Here is a 13,367-nt window from a genome sequence, read left to right as displayed (position 1 = left end):
AGAAGGCGAGCTGCCGCATTCTTAATCAACTGCAATTTGTCCATAAAATATTCCGGTATGCCCAAATAAAGAGCATTACTGTAATCCAGTCTACTGACTCGTGCCCGAACAACTGTTTTCCTAGTGGAACAGGAGAGCAGGGGCAGACATTTCTTTAGGGACCTCAAAATTCCAAAGCATGTACTCACATGCTTTTTGACCTGCGGACAAAAGGATAGTTTATTATCGAAGGTTATTCACAGACTTTTAACCGAGTCCTTTTGAGGACCAGGTGGGAAAGCATCATCTGGCCAAATAGTTGACACTAAGTCAGGCGGGAAAGTCCAAAAGAAGAGAAGTTCTGTCTTATCTTCATTACATTTAAGTTGAGCTTTGGATAGCCAGTAAAAGACTGCAGTAAGGCAGATCTTAATTTGGGAGCCATTTGGCTCAAACCCCTTACTCCAGGAGAAAAGCAATTGAGTGTAGTCTGCATAAGACAGCACCTTAGCTCCCAGTTCTTCTGCTAGAAATGCTATGGGTATAAGGTATAGGTTGAAATGTGTTGGACTTAGGGCCGAGCCATTAAGCAAGCCCTTTAAAAGAAAGGCTGCATCGTGGTTAGGCAGTGGGGGCACTGCTGGCACACTGAAGACATACCAAAGGCAAGCCAATGTACACCCATCTGGGTCTGTTCTGGTGTGAGTGCCAGCCATGCTGCCAATTACAATGCAGGTTCTTTACGAAGAATATTCTGTACCACTAAAGAGCGTATGTGCCTTGTCGCATCAGGTAAATGTGATATGAAGTTACAGGCAGAGCACCATGGTGGAGCACATTCATATCTTAGATGCTGAAAGTATCATGGGGTGAATCTGGATGGGAGAGTCCTGCCGGATTTAGTAAATGTACGATTGAGGATAGGCAAAAACACAACATTGAACTCTTGCATTCATTCACAGGGTGTTTCATCAAAGCATACTCCTTACCAAAGCATGCTTTGGAGATTTTCAACTTGATAACAGATGAAAAGTTGGATATTATGGTTCTTACGGAATCATGGTTCAATGAATCCCCATAGCGGTACTGGGAGATTTCAATTTACATATTGACAATTCAAATAATACCCTATAGCAGGCCCTTTCTCATACATTGTTCGCTTTCAAACTCCCACAGTTAATAACTACTCCTACACACTTTAGATCTTATTTTCTCTAACCAGCAGTCCATTACAATTGGTCTGCCTGTGGCTGTTGTTTGGTAATACCATTCACTAATTTCTTTTAGTTGGTCCTATAATAATTGTATTTTGCTAGAGAGGCCTAAAGCTATAAACAAAATCTACCAGTGGAGAAAGATCTAGTTAAGGTCCTGGCATAATCAACACCTATAGTAATGGGTCTATTGGGATGGATGTGGAACAAATTAATGGATCCCTAACTTCAACAATGGATCAATTAGCTTACATTCAATTCTCCTTCATTGCAGGGACACTGTCCTCACACTCTCTGGTTCTCCTCAGCTTTAATAAAGGTAAAAAAGGGTTTCTAAAAAACCTGGAAAGACAATGGTGGAAAACTACTCTCTGGAGGACAGAGGCATATAAAGCGGTGGTACAAAAATATTGTAAATCAATTAAGACAACCCATGCAGACTTCTTTGCAATAAAAACTGATGCAGCCAGTAGCACCATGGAAAGACTTTAAAATAACTAAATTAGTCCACCAATGTGAAAGGTTGCAATTTTAAGGCAATACAGTCTTTAGACTTCTGTGGGAGGCCCTCAGATTTTTTTTAAACAAAAGATTGCAACTATTCATGCAGACTTTACTGATACCATTCTTGATGGAACAAAATGGGAACTACCACTAGTCTCTTTTTCAACTGTGAATAGTATGTTGTCTGAGTTCAAGCATATCACTCTAGAACAATCCCAACATGCCATCCTTAGCTGTAAATCAGGATCTCTAGACAATCAATCCATTTCCATTAGGTGTGCTAGTCAAAGCACTTCAAGTAAACATTCAGGTTAATATTACCTTATGTAACTCCTCTCTGCATTCTGATTTGGCTCAAGGAGTTTGGAAACAAACGGACAAATCCATTTTGAAAAAACCTTTTGTGGACCCATTTATCCAATTCAATTTTAGACCTATTTCTCTCCTCCCAGCAGTTTCTAAAATGATGGTAAAATGTATTAACACCCAATTGTCAGAATATCTTGCTCAACTTGGTCTCTTACATCCATCCCAATCAGGCTTTAGGATCAAAACAGCACAGAATCAGTGTTATTGGAAGTATCAGAATTTATCAAAGTACCTCTGGCCAAGGGTCAGAACGCTGCTCTAATTCTTTTAGACTTATGAACAGGGCTCAACATGGTGTCTCATGCGCTTCTTCTGTAATGACTAGCTAAAATGAGAATCTCTGGCCAGGCATGAAGATGGCTACAGTAATTTCTCTGTAATAGAGAACAAGCGGTGTCTGTTTCCCCTTCTACTTCTGGAAGCAAGATATTTAAATACAGGGTCCCTCAGGGATCCTCTTTAAGTCCTACACTGTTTAATGTATGTATTGCCCCTCTGGCAAAACTGATTGAGTCTTTGGGATTAAAGCTGTATTGTATGCTGATGACACACAATTGATTTTATCTATTAACAAAAATTCAGTTTCCACTAAAGAAATTGCAAAGCCGGCCTTTCCAAGGTGTTTGAACGGATGGAACAGTCACTGAAATTGTAATTCACATAAAACTGCCTTCCTACTTTTTGATATCGCCAATGGAATTTGGTCTAATGAATGGTGAGCCACTGGGTTAGCAATTCCCCAATGCCCCCCACCCCCCGTCGCCTTTCACAGTGGCTAGAAATGTTGGCACAAAATTTGACAAAGATTTTGCCTTCAAAATCTGTCAGTTGCAGGTACATGTTTTTCCAACCTGCACTCACTAAAGAAATTTCTGGATATACTCCTTTGGAATCCCAGAAAATCGCAGTCCATGCACTGATTACTTGTAGGCTGGATTACTCTAAAAGTCGGTACCTAGGACTTTCCCAAATACATAGTCAATCATTTGCAAGTGGTGCACAATGCAGCAGCCCAGTTAGTTCTCAAATTACCACATTGATCCTCAGCTTCTCACTACTTTAAACATCTTTACTGGCTGTCAGTGCACATGCATATTCTGTACAAATATCTGGCTTAAGTCCATAGAGCACTCCAAGATACTGGTGCCAAATATCTTATTGACAGAATTCGGCCCTACACTCCATCCAGATGTTTGAGATCTACTATGCTAGATGCTAACCTGTTTAATAAGGTCAGGTACGTAGGGAGAAGAGGTTGATCCTTTTCCTATTTGGCAGCTAGGGCATGGAACAAAATGCATCCTGATCTTCATTATACTATCAGTGAGAATAATTTTAAAACACAACTGAAAACTTGGCTGTTTTCAATACTAACTCTGCAGATGGTTGGGTCACCTTATCATTGGTTGTGCTGAGATGTTGGCATGGGCTCATGGCAAGCACCATTGGCATCTATAATTTGTAAAATGCCTATCTTGAGACTTCTTTAGCACCAGCAAAGACACTCAATAATGCTGCCTGCTTTCATCTCTCTTCTTCTTGCTAACATTGATCTTTTAACAGCAGCCATCAGACAATGAGTGGAAGGGAGAGGCATCTCTCCCCCCCCCCCTCAACAGGTGGATCTACACTACTTCTTTATGCAGATAGTGTTTTGTTGATGTTGTTAGAACCCAAGACTTTATACCTCCACTACTTCAACTTGTCTTGATATTTTTTAGATTCTTAGAGTACAAAATAAACTTGTCTAAAGGTAAGGTAATGCCTCTGATGACTGATACCACAGAACTCTCACTTGGTGGTCATCCATTATGATGTCTCCTCAAAAAATGATGAGGTATTTAGGAACCGTGTTAAGTCTGAACTTTACTGATCTCGTCCATGACAATGTCATAATGCTACTGGACAAGACATTACAAGACTCTGCTAAATGGAAGAAGTTACAACAGGTTCTCTGGAGAAATCTAGCCTCCAGTTTTAACCAGCTATTTGCAATCCTCAAAACATTTGGTAAAAACTGACAAAGAACTGAAGATTTTTGTCTGGGATAGCAAATCTCTGAGGTTGAAAATGTCAAAGTGATATACTACAACGGGCTCCAGAGCATTGTGCCTCCCACATACACCATACTATTATAAAGCTCCTGGCCTATCACTTGTCAAAGAATCTTGAAACCCTGGACTGGGTTTTTATTGAACACTAGTTGATGAATGGCCTAACTTGATCAGTAATTTTGTGTGGACGAAAACCATTATCTACCCAATTCTGAAGGAAATAGATAGAGTATGGGTCTTGGTTCATAAATAAATGAAGATGAATGGGTTCCTGGACCATGAAGCACTGATTTGAAAAAATGCAAGGTTCTGAATGGAGGCTGTTCCATTCACTGGACAGAGCGGTCGTGAAGGGGTATTATAGCCATAGGACATCAAGTGGAAGGCAAAGCCTTCAAATCTTTCAATAAGTTATGAGAGGAGTTTGGCATTCCCTGTAGCCAACAATGAAAATGCATCTAACTGAGACATGGCATCTTGGGCAAACAAAGTATGGGACTGGTAACTTCTCAAGTCCCATATAATCTATGTCTATTTTAAATGATGGAATGACTTTAAAGAAAGCATATCTTGAATTGATGGTGTCCTGATCAAGAAACTGTATTATGTTCCCTTCAGGTGCACTCTCTTGGACAAATAGCAAGTCTGACGAGCAAAAGAACAAAGAGAAGCTGAATGGTCAGATTCGAGGAATCACATGGCGAATGCCCTGTAAAAGCACTTCTAAAGTTTGGACTTTTCAAAATTTCACCAAGACTGGGCTAAGTATAAGTGTCATAAAGCAAACCTAAGTCTGAATTATTGCTCCCTAACATACAAGTAACCTGATGTAAATATTGTATATCTTTTGTAGTCATGCAAGTTGTTAGTCATAATCTGGAGAGAACAGGTGTTTGTCTCATCACATTCACTGGAATTTGCAAGACGTCCTGGAAGTGACTGGGATTAATGACTGCCTGAAATGATGGCTCAATACCAGCTCACTGTGGCAAAAGATGTGTATACTTTCCCTCTGGAAAGCAAAAGATACACCCACACAGGATGAATGGCAAAAAAACCAAAGACAACGCCTTTCTACAAATCAATCATTTACAAGGTATTTGACCAGCTTCAGGTGTTCAAGAAAATCTGGGGCCCTTTTATATTGACTCAAATAAACTGCTCCCTTGCATAAAGCATCTAACTAGAAATCTGCACCTCACTGGCCTCTGTGCTTCAGAAAATATGTTGGATGATTACCCCAGCGGCTACAAGTTGCCTCTTCATCATTTTTTATACACCTAACACAACCTTTTTTCACTGAATAATTGACTAAAGTTATTTACTGCATTTCACCATTGAATATTCACTAGAGACTTAAGAGCTTCTTATGATGTCAGTCGGAGTTGCCTCCCACGAAACCGTTTCAGACTCGGGACCAACAGACCTGATGTCAGCGGTTCCGACCACCTGATTACGATGAGACCGAACACTGTTCGGTCAGATTCTCACTGTTCTCTATGGGAGCTTGTGTCACAGCCCTTTTATATTGACTCAAATGGGAGTGTGTGTAAAACCTTGCACCCTGTGGCAGGCACCCTATGGTACCCCCTCGACCACCGACCATAGATCGCAGAAACAAGGGGGCCCTGCAAGGAGACCCCAAAGTCGCTTTCCAACAGCCTTTCCATGTCGAAAGGCCGGCACAGAAAGGCTGTGCAAAACCGACATCGTAATCCCGATGGCAGAAACGCCGTCCATAGGGGATTAAAGTGTGGTTCCGGCCAGCTGGAAGACCCAAGATCCAGTCGGAACTGAGTCAGGATGACCGGCCGGTTTATGTTTTCACAGCCAAAATTGTAATCTGTCAGTCTGACCACAATTTGACCAAGTCAGTCGGAAAGCCTCCGATTAGCAGTCGGAGGCTTTCCGATCCACATCGTAATTGGCCCATTAATATTTAAAAAATACAGAATGAAATATCATTTTGTTTATTTTGAGTGCAACTTCCCTGGTATAATTCATTTTAATCTTTATCAAGGGAAGCATGGTTTGCTATATAAAGTGACAACAGAGACAGCATATTTGAGAATAGTCATGTGTACTCGGTGCTCTAAAGTGGTTCCCTGATTTTCATCTGGTGTATTACAAATGTCCTATGAATAAATTAACGTAAGGGATTTTTTAGGCAGTTCTACCTTTTAATGCAGGAGCACTGTTCATGCTTGGAAACAATGCCTAAAATTAGAAGATCAGTGAATACCCAATGTCACACAGTGAGCAGCAAGAGAGCATGAAACTATTACAAAGAGTAGATTTCTGGTCAAGATTCTGCGTTTGTGAAATTACAGATTTCACCACATCCCCCGAAAGTACATGGGATGTGGCTTCAGAAGTCCCTTGTGCTTGTTTTTTGCGGCCTCACCACTCCAAAGACTTTGCAGGAGCTCAGGCTGTGATGCCCTAAAAGACCTATCCCAAGCAAGCTACTTCTCCCTCAAAAAGTGAGAAATGTTTCCAAGATGTCAGGCCTGAATTATGTTGAGAAAAGTGAAACTACTAGCCTTAGAATACAAAGTGCTACTGGGTAAGAAGATGGGACCGGCTGAAAGTGTCACACATGATATGGTGTCTTCCATGGAAGTATCAATTAATACTGCAGTGGCATTGGGGCCCAGTGTACCTCTGGTTTAGGTAGTTTGTTTTATGCAACCAGGAGACTTTTCTTGCATTGTGGCCCAGAGCACCCTCCCTTCGCTGCTGGGCCTCCTGGCAGCTATGTAGGCTACAAAAGGTTTTGCCACCTGGCTGGGTTTCAATCAGCCTGCCTGTATTTTTAACTATAGACCAATAAAAACCTTGTGAAAAGCAGTGAAATTTGGTATTTTGACCACTCTGAAACATCAAGCTAAATACAGCAAACAGATAAATAAATCAATTCAAATGTATTTGAGAGTTGTCTAAAACGTTGCAGAATAATTATTAGAGCAAATAAAGGGATAATTGGCATGTTACAAAAGAATCTTGACAATTTTACACGAGTTGTCTTTCACCTAAGAGCTCATAGCGGTTTCAGACTAGCAAAACGTAAACAAATGGTCGGGATTTATTTCTAAGAAGGGTGGCAAGCCGACAAACAGCGTGAAAGAGTAGCAGGGAGGAGAGCTAGACAAAAGTGAGAATATAAACACAAGAACATTTACTTCATTAAAATAATCATATGACTGAATAAAGATTAATGGGCTGCACAAAACACTGAGGAAATGCGAGTATTAACTCTATCTAGCCAAAGGGTAGAACAATTTACTGCTGTAATAAGTGACATATGAACACCTGAACTAAGAATGCCCTAAAAGCTCATGGCAAATTGGATCAAAATGTTTAGAGTTTTCAAACCCTTCAATTAAAAAAAAATAGCAGTGTGTAACAATTCTTAAAGAGTCTGCTGCAGAGAATGAAGTTTATGTGGCTAAAGCACCCATTCGCTTAAAAAAAAGCTGGAAAGAAAACAAACATAAAAACATGTGCTAGCCTCCATTTCACCCATCTGAAAGCATACTGGCTCCAAAAAGCCGTTAAGGTAATGCAATCCAGCTGCAGTGGTTTTCGGTCGAAATGGGCCTTGCTGCTAGAATCTTTTTATTCAGAGATGAATTCGAGACTACAAACTCGTCGCGATTTAAAACAGATTCACTTTGTTGCGAAGTCTGTAACAGCGTCGTCTCGTCACCTCACAAACCCAGTCACAATAGGAAAGGACTCTTTACAAAAACTGCGACACCAACGCCCTTATCTGGGAACCGCGTACGGAACGGCGCACAGGCAGAGGCGAGGTGTGATCCGGTGTCAGCGAACCTGAGCAGCAGAGGTTGCAATTTCACTTCTGAGGCACGAAAACAACCACTACAGGTGATTACCCTCCAGCCTATGTGCTCTTCACAAAGAACAAAATACAAGATCTGCCTTTGGGGACAAAAGGGAGAGAGAAAAACATCTTGAAATTGAAACACCTGCTTGCCGGGCAGACCGCTGTAGATTGCACGTTATTTATGACATGAAAAGTGTAATTCTTTGATAGGCACACCGGTGTTTTTTTTTCCTTCCTGCAAACCCGTATGGCCAGACAGAGCTGATCTGTTGTCAACTGCACCATCTCTATTGAAACAAAAAAGCCGAACCCATTGCATTGTTTACAGTCCCATTTTTATAATTTGGCAAAAATTATGTTTTTCTTTCCAAAACACTTTTCAACACGCGCCCATGTTTTAGATCAGCGAAGACAATGGTAGGCGCACACCTGCACTCCATTCATTATACCTCCAAACACTTGAGTGCAGTTTCTTAATTGGTTCAAATGAATGAGCGTCTCACACAAAAGAGCTTTAAATATGATGTTGTGTTAGCCACGTGAAGAGAAGCATTGTAGTACCTACCATCTGAAAGCCACGAATGTCTTTGTAAGGCACCCATATATTTGTCGTTGAAATTTGCGTTTAAAATCCTATAAAACATTGGGCAGCCGAGTTAATAGAGGAGTCAGTCAAAATAAGCATCTACTCCGGTTTTTAAAGAAATGTTTGGGGCATATCAGCAACAACCGGCGATAATTATCGCTCAGCACTCTTAGCGTGAGGATAATTATCGCGTGGATTTTTATCGCTGAGATAGCGTACTATTAGCAACCCTTATCTCGTCAGCGATAAAAATCCTCACGCTAACTGCCTAACGTGAGATTATCGCTGGAAGTGTGGCGTTAACTTGTTGATAGGGACTCGCAAATTTAGCCATGATATCCACCTTCCATAGGATATCATGGCTAAGTCAGTCCTGAAGCAGGCGTAAGGAAAGTAGCGATAACAGGGGTTATCGCTACTTTTCCTGACGCTATGCTTCATAGCGTGGGGCTTGATGATAGGAGAAATGTCGCTTAGTGACATTTCTCCTGTCATGTTAGGTCATGTTAGGTCATGTTAGGTCAGGAACGCCCACTTTGCATCTCATTAGAGATGCAAAGCTGGGCGTTAGGAATTCCCACGCTAAAGCAAGGTTTCACGCGCTAGCGTGACCTTGCTAATTAGGCGATAAAATTATCGCCGCTTTTCGGCCGAAAACGGCCGCAAAAGCGGCGATAATATTTTATCGCCAGCTTGTAAATATGCCCCTTAGTTCGTTGCCTTTTAAATAACCTCATGTCACAAGGGTACCAATCAGTTTTGGTTACTCAGTGAACAGTACTAAGAATTCTGGGATATGGAGTTTGACGTTTCCACTGATAAACATTGCCCTACAAATCCCATGATGCACAATGTTTGTGGGTACCTGAAAAACCACGACTGGCAGAAGGCACCTTAATCTCACGTGCTACTGTGAAGGCAACTTAATCACACGGGGTACTGTGGTACGGCCAGAAAATTATGAGTTTGTGACGATTTAATATTTTTTTCTCGTCTGTACAAGGTTACGGACATTACTATTTAACCCTTTAATTGCCAGCCCCTCCCCCCATGCTAAGCCTTTTTATTTAGCTATTTGGGGTAGTTTGTGCTTAGGCCCTTGTAACTTTTTGTCCACATAAGGGATCCATGCCAAATGTGCGTCCTTTTCTTCCAACATCATGGGGATTTTAAAGGTACCCAGGTAGACAGTCCAGGGAAAACTCAGAGTCGAGGGTACGTTCTGTAAGGTACTTTGGGGCATATCAACAAGGCGGCGATAATTTTATCGTCTTATCAACAAGGCGACGCTGACCCCTGTTAGCGTTACTTTTTCGGTGATAGCGACCTGATTTTTATTGCCTTTCAAGCCAGCGATAATTATCGCTAATGACATGCAAGGTAGGCGTTCCTGACTGAAATCTCACGAAAAAAGTCGCTAACACAGCTGCTCCCTATTAACAAGGTTATCTCCAAAACGCTTAGCTACAAAAAAACGCACGCTAACTCCCGTTTTTAACACCTGATAAAAACCTGACTTAAACTGGAGATAAGTGAGTGTATATAAGGGAGAGTTGGCTCGAGCCCTCCCAGAACAGCCACAGAAGCCATGGAGATAGTCATCATGCAGCTTGGAGTCCCACCAATGCAGCAGCAACAACAACAACCACCGCCAATGCCACCACCACCAGGACCACCACCACCCATGCAGCGACGAAGAAGACAGCGCTCACTGCGCAGACGTGTCTACCTCACAGACTTAAGGCCAGAGGAAGTCATAGCCCACTACAGGCTCAAAAGGACATCCATCCAGCACATCCTGACCCTCATTGCCCACAGGCTGACGCCACAAAAACAGCGGACAACCAATATCCCTCCGCAGACATTCCAACCAACAACAGCCAGAGTCGGTGGCGTATCACAGGCATCCTTCTCAACCTTCCTCCCCACTGTCTTGGATGCCATACTCAGCCTGATTCCTCAGCACCTATACTTCCCCAACACTGTGCAGGAGCAGATTGCCATCAAGCAAGGATTCCATGCCATTGCTGGCATACCACAGGTGATCGGTGCAATTGACTGCACACATGTACCATTTGTGCCCCCTGCGGACAGCGAACACATCTACAGCAACAGGAAGCACACCCATTCAATGAATGTGCAGGCAATAGTGGACCACCGCGGACTGTTCACAAATGTCGTTGCCAAATTTCCAGGGAGTGTGCATGATGCATTCATCTTCTGACAATGCATCATAAACCAGCGCTTCCAGGATGGCATATATGGAAATGCATTGCTTGTCGGTAAGTACCAACTGAACACACCACATGCACAAAAACACAATCATGTTGACCCATCTAGAGGGAGGATGTAAATACATTGCCTAGGTACTGATTGGGGGGGTGCACAAAATGCATGGGCACATGTTGATGTATTGTGTATGAGGATGAGGTATACAGGCTCCACTGTGTAGAGAACGGCTACTCATAGTATGGCCCACATGCTGCCAGCGGCCTGGCAAGACTTTCTTGTTGGGCCGTGGACCTTGCAGACATTGTACCTGTGTGCCATGTCTTCAGATTTCATAAGAGTGCCACCAAACACTGCCGCAACAGCGCGGACTCCGAGAGACTATGCACCATGGGGGATGTGCGAGTCCAGCGATAGTCAGAGTGGAGATGCTTGTGCACCAAGAGGTGAAATATAACAAAAACTAGTTAATGAAAGACCTGTAAAGTACTGGGGTGAGGCTGGGTGTGTGTGCCCAGGAAGATGACCCAGTCCAGGCTGCCAGGGGGGGAGGTGACAGAGGGTGACAGAGGGAGAGAGAGGCAAAGAGACACAGGGAGGGAGACAGAGGGATGGTGACAGAGGGATGAGGGCGACAGAGGGAGGGAGACAGAGGGAGGGAGAAATAGAGCAAGGGAGGGAGAGACAGAGCGGGGGAGGGAGAGAGAGGGAGGCAGAGAGAGAGACAGAGAGAGAAAGAGAGAGAGAGATGTGTGTATGCCAGGTCTGGTGGCTCAGTGACCGAGGGTGTCCACACCAGGGGCCTGTGTCCAACCACATGGTCAATTCCCTTACTAGCCCTGCCCCCTTCCCCACTGACCCTGCCCCCACCCCTGTGGCACACTGACACAAACCACACAGCAAATTTGGGACCAGAGAGAAAGTATGCGAGTACCCATGGTGTAGAGTAACCCCCAGTACCTGGCTATCCATTAACCTTATTAAAGTCATCCGGACTGGTATCCCAGTCCGGTGTGTGGTCGCATGGTTGATGAAGATGATCATGTTGCAGTTCTTGTTGCCGGTGACCTATTAGGGTGACCCAACGTTTCACAAGTACTCACACATGTACAATCAGTGTGTCAAGTCTGCGGTCTGTCGTGAGCAAGGTTGTAACAATTCACTTTGATTATAGGAAATGCAGAGTGTGGCAAATGTGCATGCATAGGCCGGAAAATGTGTCATGAAACCACCATACAGCGCCATTGGTGTTGACTGCAGTGTTGTTGGTGCTGCTGTTGATGGTGTCTAGTAGCATCTCCCCTCTCACTCTGCCACACGTATTTCTCACTCTCAACCCTGTCATATGGTGTGTCATGTGGTTGCCCGATGAGTAAGTGGATGTGTATTCGGTCACTACTTGTGTGTTGTAATTGAACTTTCAAATGCTAATCCATTACAAATGCTAAGAAGTGTGCAAAGGTGAGCCATACCATGTGTATCAGCGTGGGGAAGTGAGTGGACAGTCTGATCTTGTCGAATAAACCACATAGTGAAAATGATTGTGAGAAGTTGTGTCATGTGAGTCTGATGCTCTGCTAGTGACAGATGACGCAGGCCAGTAAGTTTATGTTGTGTCACAAGTTATTGTTGATGGTGTGTGCCAAGCTTCACTGTCCCCAGTGGGCCCTGCAGGTGAGGTGGCCGTGGTCTGTTCCTCCGTTTTAGCTCTGGGCATACAATTGCATGGCTTGTGTGGTGTCACAGGTCTGCCATCAGCATGAGATGCATGTCTGAATGTCAGTTGTGCCATGTGTGGCCTATGTCATTTGAACATTCACATGGTGGTGACTGCAACGAGTGTGGAGCAGTGCCATGGCTAGATGTTAGAAGAACCAGACTGCCTGTCGGTGTCTGTGGTTTTTGTGCAGGTATCATTCCCATTTTGGACACTTGTAGTGACACTTATGCAACCGTGCAGCAAACACCAGCAAAAAGGATGGTTGGAGGATCAACCTTGAGGCAATGTATTCAGCATTGATGCCGAGAAATAGCCAGAAGCAACACATGTCTAACCTAAGTCAAAAAATAGCAAAAAGACCAATCGCAAAATATGTCAACACTGCCAACATAGTATGCTTAATGAATCATGTACACATCTCCCTATTACATCTCATAGGTGATCAAGGATATGCTCTCTGCCCGTGGATGATGACACCAATACGAAACCCCACCACCCAGGCACAGAGGCAGTACAATGCTGCACATCGACGCACACGTGGGATCGTGGAGCGTACATTTGGGGTGCTCAAGTCACGTTTCCGTTGCCTGGACATTACAGGTGGCAAACTGCTGTACATCCCTGAAATGGTCAACAAAATAATACTAGCATGTTTTGTATTGCACAACATTTGTGTCCGCACAAATGCTCCTAGGATCGAAGTGCCTGCAGCACCGGCCAATGACCAAGATGTCATAGTAACAAGCCAAGGATCCTATGCTCAGAAAATTGAACACCATAGTGAGGGGAGAGGGACTAGGGGCCATATTATCAGGGTCAGCATTAAAATGATCGCGGCTTTAGTGGCAGGTAACTGACACTAAAG

The sequence above is a fragment of the Triturus cristatus genome, chromosome 6 (assembly GCF_964204655.1).
Source record: "Triturus cristatus chromosome 6, aTriCri1.1, whole genome shotgun sequence".
Classification (NCBI taxonomy): domain Eukaryota; kingdom Metazoa; phylum Chordata; class Amphibia; order Caudata; family Salamandridae; genus Triturus; species Triturus cristatus.
This window is presented reverse-complemented; position numbering follows the sequence as displayed.